This window comes from Uranotaenia lowii, chromosome 2 (assembly GCF_029784155.1).
Source record: "Uranotaenia lowii strain MFRU-FL chromosome 2, ASM2978415v1, whole genome shotgun sequence".
NCBI lineage: Eukaryota > Metazoa > Arthropoda > Insecta > Diptera > Culicidae > Uranotaenia > Uranotaenia lowii.
Genome location: NC_073692.1, coordinates 355896714 through 355912677, shown reverse-complemented (window position 1 = coordinate 355912677; position 15964 = coordinate 355896714). Strand labels below are relative to the sequence as shown.

Below are 15964 nucleotides of genomic sequence, written 5' to 3'. Positions count from 1 at the left end.
AATGACAAAAATGACAAAAATGACAAAAATGACAAAAATGACAAAAATGACAAAAATGACAAAAATGACAAAAATGACAAAAATGACAAAAATGACAAAAATGACAAAAATGACAAAAATGACAAAAATAACAAAAATGAAAAAATGAAAAAATGACAAAATTGACAAAATTGACAAAATTGACAAAAATGACAAAAATTACAAAAATGACAAAAATGACAAAAATGACAAAAATGACAAAAATGACAAAAATGACAAAAATGACAAAAATGACAAAAATGACAAAAATGACAAAAATGACAAAAATGACAAAAATGACAAAAATGACAAAAATGACAAAAATGACAAAAATGACAAAAATGACAAAAATGACAAAAATGACAAAATTGAACAAAAATGACAAAAGTGAAAAAAATGACAAAAATGACAAAAATGACAAAAATGACAAAATTGACAAAATTGACAAAATTGACAAAATTGACAAAATTGACAAAATTGACGAAATTGACAAAATTGACAAAATTGACAAAATTGACAAAATTGACAGAATTGACAAAATTGACAAAATTGACAAAATTTACAAAATTGACAAAATTGACAAAATTGACAAAATTGACAAAATTGACAAAATTGACAAAATTGACAAAATTGACAAAATTGACAAAATTGACAAAATTGACAAAATTGACAAAATTGACAAAATTGACAAAATTGTCAAAATTGACAAAATGGACAAAATTGACAAAATTGACAAAATTGACAAAATTGACAAAATTGACAAAATTGAAAAAATTGACAAAATTGACAAAATTGACAAAATTGACAAAATTAACAAAATTGACAAAATTGACAAAATTGACAAAATTGACAAAATTGACAAAATTGACAAAATTGACAAAATTGACAAAATTGACAAAATTGACAAAATTGACAAAATTGACAAAATTGACAAAATTGACAAAATTGACAAAATTGACAAAATTGACAAAATTGACAAAATTGACAAAATTGACAAAATTGACAAAATTGACAAAATTGACAAAATTGACAAAATTGACAAAATTGACTAAGAACTAAGAACTAAGAACTGAGAACTGAGAACTTAGAACTAAGAACTAAGAACTAAGAACTAAGAACTAAGAACTAAGAACTAAGAACTAAGAACTAAGAACTAAGAACTAAGAACTAAGAACTAAGAACTAAGAACTAAGAACTAAGAACTAAGAACTAAGAACTAAGAACTAAGAACTAAGAACTAAGAACTAAGAACTAAGAACTAAGAACTAAGAACTAAGAACTAAGAACTAAGAACTAAGAACTAAGAACTAAGAACTAAGAACTAAGAACTAAGAACTAAGAACTAAGAACTAAGAACTAAGAACTAAGAACTAAGAACTAAGAACTAAGAACTAAGAACTAAGAACTAAGAACTAAGAACTAAGAACTAAGAACTAAGAACTAAGAACTAAGAACTAAGAACTAAGAACTAAGAACTAAGAACTAAGAACTAAGAACTAAGAACTAAGAACTAAGAACTAAGAACTAAGAACTAAGAACTAAGAACTAAGAACTAAGAACTAAGAACTAAGAACTAAGAACTAAGAACTAAGAACTAAGAACTAAGAACTAAGAACTAAGAACTAAGAACTAAGAACTAAGAACTAAGAACTAAGAACTAAGAACTAAGAACTAAGAACTAAGAACTAAGAACTAAGAACTAAGAACTAAGAACTAAGAACTAAGAACTAAGAACTAAGAACTAAGAACTAAGAACTAAGAACTAAGAACTAAGAACTAAGAACTAAGAACTAAGAACTAAGAACTAAGAACTAAGAACTAAGAACTAAGAACTAAGAACTAAGAACTAAGAACTAAGAACTTAGAACTAAGAACTAAGAACTAAGAACTAAGAACTAAGAACTAAGAACTAAGAACTAAGAACTAAGAACTAAGAACTAAGAACTAAGAACTAAGAACTAAGAACTAAGAACTAAGAACTAAGAACTAAGAACTAAGAACTAAGAACTAAGAACTAAGAACTAAGAACTAAGAACTAAGAACTAAGAACTAAGAACTAAGAACTAAGAACTAAGAACTAAGAACTAAGAACTAAGAACTAAGAACTAAGAACTAAGAACTAAGAACTAAGAACTAAGAACTAAGAACTAAGAACTAAGAACTAAGAACTAAGAACTTAGAACTAAGAACTAAGAACTAAGAACTAAGAACTAAGAACTAAGAACTAAGAACTAAGAACTAAGAACTAAGAACTAAAAATAAAGAACTAAGAACTAAGAACTAAGAACTAAGAACTAAGAACTAAGAACTAAGAACTAAGAACTAAGAACTAAGAACTAAGAACTAAGAACTAAGAACTAAGAACTAAGAACTAAGAACTAAGAACTAAGAACTAAGAACTAAGAACTAAGAACTAAGAACTAAGAACTAAGAACTAAGAACTAAGAACTAAGAACTAAGAACTTAGAACTAAGAACTAAGAACTAAGAACTAAGAACTAAGAACTAAGAACTAAGAACTAAGAACTAAGAACTAAGAACTAAGAACTAAGAACTAAGAACTAAGAACTAAGAACTAAGAACTAAGAACTAAGAACTAAGAACTAAGAACTAAGAACTAAGAACTAAGAACTAAGAACTAAGAACTAAGAACTAAGAACTAAGAACTAAGAACTAAGAACTAAGAACTAAGAATTAAGAACTAAGAACTAAGAACTAAGAACTAAGAACTAAGAACTAAGAACTAAGAACTAAGAACTAAGAACTAAGAACTAAGAACTAAGAACTAAGAACTAAGAACTAAGAACTAAGAACTAAGAACTAAGAACTAAGAACTAAGAACTAAGAACTAAGAACTAAGAACTAAGAACTAAGAACTAAGAACTAAGAACTAAGAACTAAGAACTAAGAACTAAGAACTAAGAACTAAGAACTAAGAACTAAGAACTAAGAACTAAGAACTAAGAACTAAGAACTAAGAACTAAGAACTAAGAACTAAGAACTAAGAACTAAGAACTAAGAACTAAGAACTAAGAACTAAGAACTAAGAACTAAGAACTAAGAACTAAGAACTAAGAACTAAGAACTAAGAACTAAGAACTAAGAACTAAGAACTAAGAACTAAGAACTAAGAACTAAGAACTAAGAACTAAGAACTAAGAACTAAGAACTAAAAATCAAGAAAAATTTACCATAGACTAGTAAATTTAAGCGAAAAATGCCGATCGAAGAGTTTACGCTAGGATTGTTAAAATAAATGTTGGATTGTTGTAATAATGATAATTTCACCATGAATTTACTTAAGAACTTAAAAACATGATCAAATGTTTCGATACGTTAGATTAATTTAAGAAAAGCTGCTAACAAATTACAACCTACATATTGAGCAATCAAACTTACCCGTAAGAGAAAAAGAAAATCTATCAGGATCTAAATTTAAATCTGAACTCATATTAAAATATGACCAGATGTTTTTTTTTCAATCAGGACGGTGAATTTTAACCCATATCATAGGCCTATTAGATTTCTAGGATGCATTCAAACTGTTTGCTCTAGGGTTCATTATATCAAATTAAATAACGAAGCCTTTCTCTCGAACAATGAGTTATTGGGTTATAAAAGATCAAGTATCATCGAGGTTCAGTGTCGAAAAATGTCGAAACCCAGAAAAAAAGGAACCGTATAATTGAATAACAAAAGGCGACCTCACGAACGATCATTTGTTGGCTTTTTCGAAACGTGCAACGTGAATTGTGCAACTTCATCCTTGGCATCCTGGCCTAGCCTGGCAAGGACCAAGACGAATCAGCTGTGGCAAATACGGAGGGACGGAACTTTTTCTCCGCGAAGATGAACCCGAAACACCACATTATCGCCAATTTGCCGCACTCTTTTCCTGATGGGTAAAACCTGAAAAAAGGGAATCGGATAGCCTACCTGAGTGTGATGTGTAGATGATGCATCATTGTGTAGTCCCTTTCCCTAGAAATTCCTTGGGCACCGGAGTTGGACAGGATCCGAAATTCGATTCGGCCTTTCTACCCGATGCACTTTTGTTCCGCACTGCTGCTGCAACATTCCTGAATCTATTCCTCTAGCTTTCTGTCTTAACCAGGGGGTTCTGATGTTGTTTGTTCACTTTTTGTTTTACCTGTCGAATGATTTCGTTTATTCAAAAGGTACGAGACAGCCTGTGTAATTGGACCATGTAATCCTCCTTGAAACAAACCGAAATGAGGATGTAGCATTTACCACCGGCAGCTGAAAGTTTTTCCACCCCGGCCACCGGAGAAATTCTAAACCTTGCACACGGCTTCCGAATTTCACGTGTCCTGCTCCTAATTCATTGATTGGCATCTTCCCGAAAACTTTTCGTTGCAACACGTTTTACAAATCCAAGAGCCTTAAAAATGCTTGATATGAAGGAGTGTATTTTTTATATATTTGAGATGACCATTTAAGCTTGAATTCTTTCATTCAGAAGATCAATGCCTTTAATTAAAAAAATTCTTCAAATATCTGAGCTTTTTTATTTATATCCGGTAGAGTGTAACTCGCGGTTGCTCAGCGGGTGGGTGGTTTTTTCTGGTGGGTGGAATTCGGTGAAATGAGTGGGACTCAGGGTCGGATTTTCTACGGATGTCACTTGCAGGGCTACTTTCTCCCTTGAGAAACTCAGATAGAGATGTCCAAGAGGCGGGATGGCAAACCTGTGCTACACATGCGAGTGGTACCTCGCATGTTACCAACCGTTGTCGGACGAGATAAACCCGAAAGACCAAAGTGCAAACAATTTGTTGGAACACCTCAGAGGGAGGCATGGGATAAAACGTTATTTCGATAGCAAACTTAATGTGGCTGTAAATCCAACTAAAAATAACTAGACAGGAGGGCTGATTTTGGACATTACAAAGCGCTTATTTATTAATGGCATGGGCCCTAAACCTGAGACGTCACTGTCGTTATACTTGCGGTTTGGTGTAGTTTCATTTGTCCAAGCTCGTAAATCGGAAGTTTTCTTTTCCAACAGGGCAGCTACCTCGGCGATTACACACCAGTTTCGGCGTCCCGAAACGGTGTTGTTTTCAGTTGATGCCAACGATGTTCCACATAGGTGAAAGTTGAACCAAAGTGAGGTTAGGTTCGTTTTGGGACTTGTGGCTTCTTGTCCTGGCGAAGACCTTTTTGGTTTTGGTCCCGACGGCTACCCAACGAGGTCGATACGGAGCTTGAACGGAAATATAAAAAGAAAAAGGTCCTCTGGACCTGACAGAGCAGTTACTACACCTGTGACGTCATATTTGTGACCACATGTTTTTCTTACAATTATTTTCACAATTACTACATATTTACATTTTACAATTTTTTTACCTTTTTCTTTAGTATCTGGTTTTAATATGTTTCGTTGTATCTTCGTTGTAACGTTTCACGATTTTAAGCTGTTCAATTGCAATAAACATTACTTATAAAAACATATCACCACATGGTTTTTAACTTTTCTTTTAAAAGCATGACTTTTGATTTTTACCTTTAAATACACACAACGATTCAATGTCTTTTTAATTTGTTGTTTTAACACATTTTAACGATGATTTTAGCTGTTTAATACAAAAACATAATTTAGTTTAGTTTATGTCAAAGTACCGCATGTTACTTTCATACGTACTATTTTTGTTAACAACTTTTGTGTATTTTACTTTTAGTTTTCCGTTTTCTTCTGTGATAACTTTTTATTTGTGAACGTCTCGTTTTTTGTATAGCTTTTATCCTGTAATTTTAGTTAAATATATTTAGTATTCATTACACCACTTTTAAATCAACTTTTACTTTTTAAACTAAGACACCGCGCACTTCTTAGCTCTACGGCGTTCACCAACGGAAAGAGCTTGCACTTGCTAGGTCGATAAAATGAACAAATTCTAAATACACCATTCATCCGACCGTCGCACGGAAACACGTCAGCAACTTTATTGGACGTGCGCGACGTTGATTGGGTGATAACACTTCCTCGCAAAAGCACAAGTGTGTTCATCCGACGCCCATGGGCCTCTCCCGCGAGAGAAGTGGCTGCGTGCCGATAGGGTAAGGAGGTAAAATGGAAGGAATCCTCTGTGAGCTGAGGTGACTCGCTAAGTGAGCTAGCGGTGTTTGTTGACATTTTTAAATCAGGGTTGTAGGTCAAAATTGGGTAAAGTGTCGAAGATACTTTAATGGATTGTAACGAACGGTTACAAGAGATGTACCGAATAGTGGTATTCGGCGAACGGCCGAATACCGAATATTGACCTTTTCAACTATTCGGCCAAACGAATATTCGGCCGAATATTCGGTCGAATATTCTATTGAGTTTTTAATAAAAAAAAAACTTAAGCGATTATTCAAATGCTTTCTATTTCTTCCATATCAATACCCCTAATGTTTTTTAGTCGATAATTTTCAACCAGATGATATGATCGGATGATCGGACCTACAAGATATTTTTTAAGTAGGGGTCTTTCAGATGTTTAAAATGTCACCAATAACTGAAAAGAAATCAGATGACTCGTCGCGTTCCTGTGAAATCTGGGATAAAACGTGTCGAAACAGATGCCAAGCTTTTTGAAATTGCTTCTCTGATATTGAATTAGATGAAACTCGGATTTGAGCAAGATATCTTCAAAATAGTTGTTGAAAAAATAGATGATCTTTAACTTTAAGCATACCATACTTTCATCCACACGGTCAGGCATTCAGAACGATTTTTGAAAAAAAAAAAATAAAAAGGGCAAAATTTATGTATATTTTGAAATTTTTGAAATTTTTGAAAAATCCATATTGAACACAAAATTTAAACAATTTTAAAGAGTAATTTGAGTTTATTATTTGATCTAGCAAACAATCTGAATAAACCAAAGAAAAACTCGGGAAGTTTTATTCAATATCCGGACATCCCGGCCAGATTTGACTTATCTGGATTTTTACTGGATTTATGGGCAAGCCGGAAAACATCCCTCTCTAATAAACTATAATCAAAGTATAAAACGATACCGTTCAGCATTCTCCTGCACGTTTTTCAGTGAAAGATTCGCGGATACACCTTAGATGTTTTACTGAAACCATGTTTTTCCTATTTTATAGGAATTTAACTCATTAAGGTCATTTTTCCTCGTAAATAACTGCTGAAACCATAAGTTTTCAATGATTGTGTGGCTTTTACAACATTACTTTTGGATATTTTATAAATTATCCAAAAAACTTGATAAATTTACAAGTCTGTAATAGATATTCGGCCTATAATACTTAGCTCAACTATTCGGTGAGCCGAATATTCGGCTTAACGATTTTTTGGCGGTATTCGGCGCCGAATATTCGGCCAACCGAATATTCGGTACATCTCTAATATCCGGCAAGAGTATTTTGTGTGTGTTATGCATTCCTCATAAACTTGAGCGTAAACTAGAATTTTGTTCTGCAGATAATAGGAGGATACAAACCTATTTTTTTAAGTGTGAGTTCGTATATCAAAAACTAAAATCAATCATTTTAACCATCAAACTTAAACAAAATGTAAAATTCGTAGATAATTGTGTTTTTGAATTCTGTATAACTTCGTACTGAATTTTACAGATTATTTATTGAAAAATATCATATTAGTCTCTCTATGAAATCTTGAAAGCCAGTCAAAATTAAACTAAGTAGTGTCATAGTCATGCGCCCACTTAGAAGGTCTAAAGGGTGTAGCCCACGGATCATGATTTGGCCACCCATGGTCTAGGGCATGGGTGGCCCAGATTTTCACCAAAACGCCTTGTTTTGAAGCTAGCTGACATCATAAAATGAATATTTTTATGAGAATTTCGCATCACGGATCCGCCTGTGGGCTCTTAATATACTTACATGGAAGAAAAAAAAGTGCATCTATTCTAGGGCCTTTAACATATTGCGGAACAAATACGAGATTTCTCATTTTTTCGGTTGCCGCGAGTGTGCTACATCTATAAGCATAACTCGAATATTATAACTTAAATGATCAAACTTCGGTCTGCAAAACTAAACACAAAACTTACAGAAACTAAATTTGTGGAATTTGGGGTTCGTGGAGGATTTTAAAAAAATATTGCAAAAAACAATAAATTGGAATAAACTAATTGGACAAAATCTAAATTGAACAGAATCGATAACTCAAGTTATTTTATATCATACATTTGAAAAAAAAAACATAAATATGAAAGAAGAAAAAAATCCCAGCTTCCTTGGTTTGCTTTTTGAATATTTTTTTAACTTATCGAGTCTTAAAAGAAATTCTTTAAACTGGATTTGCATTATATGTTTATTTTTTTCGCATTCAACAATACATATAATCTAGAGGGTAAAAGTGAAAAGAAAGTCCAACCTGCTCGGTTGGTGGCCTTACAATAACTGATTATATATTTTTAACTAATTTTACATTATCATAAAATCATGGCATGCTACACATCGCACTTGCTATCTTCATGCTTCAACACTCCTCCTCAAGGACGATGCTCTGCAGGCCTATTTACTCCCTTAACTTTTGCAACTTGATCCGGTTCAGGGGGTTTTGTCAGCATGTCTGTCAACATATTCTCCGTCGGACAATACTTGACGTTGACGATTCGTCAGATCCCGAACGAAATTGTATCGGGAATCGATGTGCTTCGTCCGTCTGGTTTCACCTTCGGCATTCAGCAAACTGATGCAGCTCTGGTTGTCCTCGTGGATGATCACCGGCTGCTTGATGTCCTCGCCAAGTCCTTGCATCAGCCTCATGCAGAGTAGCTCCTTGTTAGCTTCTGCGAGTGCAACATATTCCGCTTCGGTGGAAGATAATGTCACACACTCCTGCTTTCGTGCTGTCCAACTGATCGTTCCACCGCCAATCTTTAACAGAAATCTGGAATTCGACTTTCTGTCCGCACGATCGCCCGCCCAGTCAGCGTCAGCGTTACCTTCGAGATGACCTTTTCCTCCCAGTCGCAACTTCAGTCCAGCAGTACCCTTCAAATACCGCAAGGCTCGTTTTGCTTCTGTCCAGTTACGTTCCGTTGGTTTGCTGATCTTACGCCCAAGGATGAACGCCGTGATTGCCAGATCGGGCCATGTGCGGCGACGTAGAGTAAACTTCCCACGAGGCTCTGGTATTTCTCGATGGTGGCCATTACTTTCTCCTCCTTTTGCTCTGCCGTGACGTAGCCAGGGTCCATCGGAAACAGCGATGGTTTGGCTTGCTCCATCCCGAACTTCGTTAATATCCTCTCGATAAAACTTTCTTGGCTCAACATGAAACTTCCGTCTTCCTGCCGCTCAACACGGATGCCAAGATAATTGCTGACATCGCCCAGACACGAAATCTTGAATTTCTTCTCCAAGCGCTTCCGTACTCGCTTGTACTCCTTGTTGCCGTTGGTGACGATCAGCATGTCATCTACGTAGATGTAAACACCTGAATGTGCCGTGTCGAGATGAGGTACACCGGTACGCTGAGGTCAGCGGCCACGAATTTGCCCTTCGTCTCTGCCTGACGTGTCACTACGATTATGTATGCGCCCAGTACAGTAAATATGGCACAATCAAGGATGCAGGCTTCACATTTGCAATGGATATGTATGCTAATTCAGCATATTAAACATGACTCAATTTAGCATACCTCACAGTAGAGTAGAATGAATGATAACCTACCGTCTTTCTTCACGAAAAGGCAGCTATCTGCTTCCGTAGCTTCATATCCCAGCTACTTCAGAACGTCGGTGATGGTCTGGCTCCAGACCCTTCCTGCTTGCTTCAAGCCATATAAGCTCCTCCTCAAATGGCACACTTCCGTGGGATTCCCGGATTCGTACCCAGGCGGTTGACGCATGTAGATGGTCTCCGAGATCTCTCCGTACAAATATGCCGTCTTGATATCGACGTGCTTCACTTGCATCTTTCGACGTGCTGCTACCGACAGGAGTACCCGAAACGTGATGTGCTTCGCAACCGGGGCGTAAACCTCGTCGTAGTCAGTACCGAATTTCTGGCTGCATTCCTGGGCAACTAGCCGGGCCTCGGTGCGTTGAGGGGACGTTCATCGGCTTCGTGATCTTCGGTGAGTGTGATGTCGTCGTCCGATTCGGTGAACGTATCTTGATCTTTGCTGTCTTCGGAATCCGACTCGAATCCTTCTTCGTCGTCTGCTGGCTCACCGAGAACGTCCCTTGCAACGATAGGAAATGGATTAGTTTGAAAATTGTCGGCCGAAGAGAAGCGATATTCAACGATACTTCCATTGCCTTCTTTTTTTTTTGGACACCGCTAGTCGGCATGAAACGAGCATCTCTGCTGTTGATGACGTGCCCGGAGCTCCTGTCCAAGAATCTGTACGCTTTCTGTTGGGTCGAATAATCAACGAAAGTCATCTTCTGCGCTGCTGCATCAAACTTCGGTCGATTCTGCTTCGGTATCCACACGTACGCATCCGCACCAAAAACCTGTACGTGGCTCAGGTCTGGCTTTCCTCCCTACCACGCTTCATACGACATCCATCGATCTAGTCGGTAGTCGATTCTGTAGGTAGTTGGCCGTGTTCACAGCCTCCGCCCAGTACTTCATCGGTAGCCCTGCGTCCAGCAGCATGCACCGCGCCATTTCGTTCAGGGAACGATTTTTGCGTTCTGCTGTTCCGTTCTGCTGTGGGGTGTGTGGCGTTCAAAACTGCTTTCTGATTCCTTCTTGCTTGAAGAACCTTTCCAATGACCTGCCCTTGAACTCGCCACCGTTGTCAAAGCGCACGACTTTCGGCGGCCTGCCAAATGTCGTCTTTGCCTCCAAAACGAAACCCCTAAGCTTCTCCTCAGCATCGGATTTCTCCCGCAAAAATCCACGGTTGTGTATCGGGAAAAACCGTCGGTGACTGTTAGATAGTACCGACATCCTCCTGGCGTAACATTTTTCATGGGTCCACATATGTCCACGTGGATCAGGTCCAACGGCATTGTCGATCGCTTCTTCGTTTTCTTTGGGAACGGAAGTCGTGCAAGTTTACCCTCTTGGCAGAAATCGCACACGGACCGTATCCAACAACCGGTGATCTTGATGCCGGTCGTTAGCTTCTTCTTGAACAGCTCCTGGACGGCGTCGTTGTCTCGATGGCCCATCTTTCTGTGCCACGCGTGCTGGTAATCCTGCGAGCGCGTTTTCTCTTCTACCTTTATGGCGTTGTGGGCGTTCTTGATGCAATAAAACCCACCGGCCACAACCGCCACAGCTGCAACTTGCGTCTCTTTCATGATCCTGCAGTTCTTGGTGTCGAAAATCACCTCACCGCTTTTAACAACCAGCTTGCGCACCGAGATCAGGTTGGTCTCCAGATTCGGTACGAACAAAGTATCCGAAAGCGTGATTGTGCGATTTTTGCCTTCCAGATCGCAGCAACCCGCTTTGCACGTCCCTTTGCCCTTCGCAGCTGTCATCGTCCAGTCGGACAGCTTGACGTTTTCGTTGATGGTTTCATCCAGGTCCAGAAAGAAATCTCGTTCGGCGCACATGTGGGATGTCGCCTCGGAGTCGACGACCCAGCTTCCGGTGTGTCCAGTCCGCTTCGTCATGAAAGCATAATTTCCATGCGTCACTTCACGCACGGCCTTCGCTCTGGGTGGATTTTTCCGGTTTTTCTGGTCGCTTCTGGTGTCCTTTTCCTGGTCGCTTGCTTGCTTCCGGCAATCCCTCTGCTTATGGCCCGGCTTCTGACAATAATGGCAGACAATTACCTTCTTACCAGATCTAGCCTTCAGAACGGATTCCGGATAGTAGCTTCCCTGCTTCGTCACCTCGTCGATCAGCTTGGTTTTCACGAGCTCTAACGTTAGTTCGTTGTCCACCCGGCTCTCCAACGCGGTCGTTAGGGCGTTGACCGATTTTAGAAGGCTACTCAGCACCAGCGCAATCTGCAGTTTCTCGTCGAGCTTCAACCCGGCCACGGATTGGCGGTCGAAAAACTTTTTCTTCCGTTGTTGACTGGTTACTAGGCAACGTAAGCTCCTGGACCCATAACCTCTTAGGGGTAGGAGTGAAAAGAAAGTACAACCTGCTCGGTTGGTGATCTAACAATAACTGATTGAATATTTCTAATTAATTTTGCATTAAGTATGATATATGTAAGTACGAATGACATAAAGATATTAAACCAACTAAAATCGTAACAAAAAGAAGTGGTCTTTTGAAAAATCTGTGCAAATGTTATAAATTAATATTATTTATAAATTTAATCAATTATTCATGCATACGGTACTTTCAACACCCTTTAATGCTTTTTAATTTATTAGCTTAGGGGGGGGGGGGGGGTGGATTTCTAGAACCCTTGAGTCTAAAATGCTTTGTTTTGTTTCAAAACTCTTCCATGATTTTTTGCAGAATTTTTAAGTAACGTTTACATGAGTAAATTTGAACTTTTAGTTTTTTTTATGGAAAAATTTAATGTTTTGTTCTAAAAAATCATCATCATCTTGTTTCTTCCGTGGAACCGAGCTTGTTTATGGATTTTGTGTCATTTTATAAATTCTCTAAAAAAAATTTCTTCAAACAACTTTGTCGAAAACCGTAGCTTCGTGTATCATGAGACAAAAAAGTTATTAGGTGTTTAATGGGGGTATGTCTTTTGGTATTGAAAAACAATAAATTTTTTTAACATCACTGCTGGATGAGTAGAGAGGTATTGTATGATTTCGTTTCATGCAATACTTCGCGAGGCACAAGCAGTGATGCCAATTGATTTTCTTGTATTTCAATGCCAAAAGACATACCTTACCCATCTTAAACAGCTTATAACTTTTTTACCTAGTGAGAGACGAATTTACAGTCTTCCACGAAATTATTCAGCGGAAAAATTTCCTTTTGAGAAATAATAAATTGGCACAAAAAACATAAGCAGGCTCGGATCCACAAAAGAAACAAAAATGATGTTGATTTTTCAGTACAAAATATCCAGTTTTCCCATACAAACATAAAAGTTCAAATTGACTCATGTCAACGTTTCTTAAAAATTCTGTAAAAAATCATGGATGAGTTTTGATCCAAAACACCCAGGGTTTGAGAAACTCAAAAATGACCCCAAATCGACTCAGACTAATGAGAACCCCACGTGGGGCAGTTTTAGCTCCATTAGTCGGGGCACGATGAGTGTTTTATGCCGTAGAATCTAGCAGCGAACTCAACTCGATAAAGTCGATATTTAAGTGAATTAAAGAGCTACCGTTTGACTTGATTCATCTGATTCGGCCTATTGGTGAGGTGTCTGAAAGATAATCAAAGAACTCGAGTTCGATTCCAGGTCGAGGCGATATTTTTCATTTACCATTCATACGTATTTTCTTAGAAAAGAGAAGTGCCAAGTTCACCCCGGGTGCTCGTTATGCCCTTATCTCCCCTTCTCCTCGGAAAATCCTGCAAAAATTGATAAAGTCTTTAAACAGAATACGGTTGATAGAAAGTAGTATGACGTTAGCCACTATGGAACAAGCAGCCAAAATCTGCATTCGAATGAATTGAGAGTCTGTAGGCCAATCCAGGACTTTCTGATAAATAACGATAAAAGAGTGGTCAAGGTGAATCGATGTATCACTCGTAGAATTCGTTTTCGGGAATAACGAACATCCTGAGTATTCTTAAAATCTGTTACATCAGCTTATAGACGTTACAGTTATATCACATAGTTGATTTCGTGAGAAAAAGATCTCAATCCACCAAATTGAACTCAATTTCGTTAAATGGAGAATTAATTGAGCCACAGTCTAATGAAACCAAAAAAAAAAAAAAACTCGGCAAAACAACTGGGTTCGATGCAATGAAGAATATATGGTTAAGCCAAAGAGTTTTAGTAACATATATTGAAGAGCTTTCGTTTTTTTTCTTCTAATTTTTGCATCTCTCCATCTAAACACATTATCTTTTATCATTTTTAAGAAATATAATATGTCAATAACGTCCTAATCTAGCAATGACCTTCACAATCTAAATAAAGATGTATGTAGGTCTCTTTACTTACCAAAGTTGGAACCAAACATCAATTAGCAGTAAGCGCATGGACGAGCATAAAATCTCTCCAGTTCCAGTCAGTTGCAGTGGTGGGTGGGTTGAATTGACCTCCAAAGTCCTAAGTAAGTTAAGTGTCGATGAGTGAAAAACAGATGCCTCTGCTTGCTTTTAACTCCCCGGGGACTAATCAAGAGTGCTGTTTGCTGTTTTGCTGCTGCCTTTTGTCTGTCTCGAATGTTGTTTGCTTTCAGTCAGCCAGCCACCCACTCTACTCTCTACCTACTTAAATCCATGGAAACTTCAACACTCATGAACTGATTGTTGTTGTCGTTGTTATTGTTTTCAAGTCCCAATCCCATTCCGGATAGTGCAAAAACGGGATGAGGCCAAAGCAGCAACAGAATCCTACTTAGCACCCCCGGATGGGAATACCCAGTGCAGATGAAATAGATTATTCCCTGCCGAGGATGGCGTGGCAACGTGTCAAGGCCGAAGCTAGAGAGCAACTTCTTCGCTTGGCAGCTGAGAATCTGTTTTGCAATCCGTTTTTAAAACTATTTCTATAACCACAGCATGCTGGAAACTACTCGATCCCGAATCCTGACCCGGGTACCCCGAAGTGGAATTTGACCCTTGAGGGATTTGGCTCATAAAGTGCTCATTTCTGACCATGAAATTCGGAAGGTCAAATCGCATAGTCCATTCTTATTTTTTTTTTGGCAGAATGCGGACCGTATGACGAATGTGTCAAAAAATTATTGACAGAACTGTAAACAGTTTCATAGATCATTAGTACAACCGGAAATTTCAAAAATAAAATTCGTATAGGAAAAAAACGGAATTTTATTAATCAACACTGGAAAATTCAAAAAAAAATCATGTAGGCATAATGAAATCTCACCATGCCGGTTTTCAATGAGCTTTTCATACACTGTAGTATTCACCATTTTTGAATACCAAAAATTTTCACTTTCCAAGGAAAGTTGAGAAATGGTACTGGATTATTGAGGTATTTTCCAAAGCTGCTTTTCCAAGGAAAGTTGAGAAATGGTACTGGATTATTGAGGTACCGTCAAACGGGGCATCATGCAACAGCGGGGTTCGATGCAACATTTATATAACACTACATTGAATCAATTTTTAATTTAATGTATTGTAATAAAGTTATCTTTTAATGATAACAAAATGATGGTGACATAATTTCTTGCATTTTAAGCTAGTTGTCTTAAGTTTTTTATTTTTATGAAAAATTTGAAAAATCGAGCAATAAATGTACAAATTTTAACATTTTTTGATGCCGAAAAAAACTTTACCCAGTATGACGGATCGGGTTGATAAAATTACCTACAAACTTTTTACAGGTTTCCTCTTGTTATACCAACATTGTTGGTGTAAAAATATTTTTCGAACAATCACCCAATTTTTTTAAATGAATATTTTTAAAATTCAGTTAGGTGTCTGGGGTTAAATGCAACAAAATGCAAATCAAAGAAATACCTTGTAAATCTCGTTTCCATGTGCTGGAATATGAATGTTTTGCATCACGCGTTTGTAAACATTTAAATTTCATTCATCCAAACATTTATTTTTATGATTTCAGCTTGTAGATTTTTTCGTAGTATTATTTAACCCCTAAATGTATGCAGCATCCTTATTTTCAGAAAAAATGTGAAAATTTGTTTTTACAGACCCAAAAGCTACTGCAATTGGTGTTGTCAAGCGTAATGGTCTTTAAGGCATCGCAAATATATTAAAAACTATGGATTTTTCTACGTGTTCATAAGATTTTTCATTAAAAACAAAGTTTGTTGCAAGTTACCCCATTTTCTAAAGAGTGTGAAAATCGCATGTTTTTAGAAAATTAAAAATAACTGAAGAAAGCAATAATTTTTTTAACTGCGCCAATTTGATGCCCCAGCATCCTTAAAACTTTTGATGCATA

General features: G+C 37.2%; 1 long non-coding RNA gene across 2 annotated transcripts; it reads right to left on the bottom strand.

Annotated features, from left to right (window-relative positions):
* Positions 1-4586: 4586 nt before the first annotated feature.
* Positions 4587-5965, bottom strand: LOC129746222 (uncharacterized). Of its 2 annotated transcripts, XR_008737270.1 has the most exons (5): positions 5845-5965; positions 5684-5785; positions 5546-5615; positions 5389-5456; positions 4587-5283 (listed from the first exon to the last, which is right to left on the bottom strand). It is a non-coding gene; the product is annotated as an uncharacterized LOC129746222 (long non-coding RNA). The 2 variants fall into 2 exon arrangements; XR_008737269.1 differs by having other exon boundaries at positions 4587-5456.
* Positions 5966-15964: the final 9999 nt, after the last annotated feature.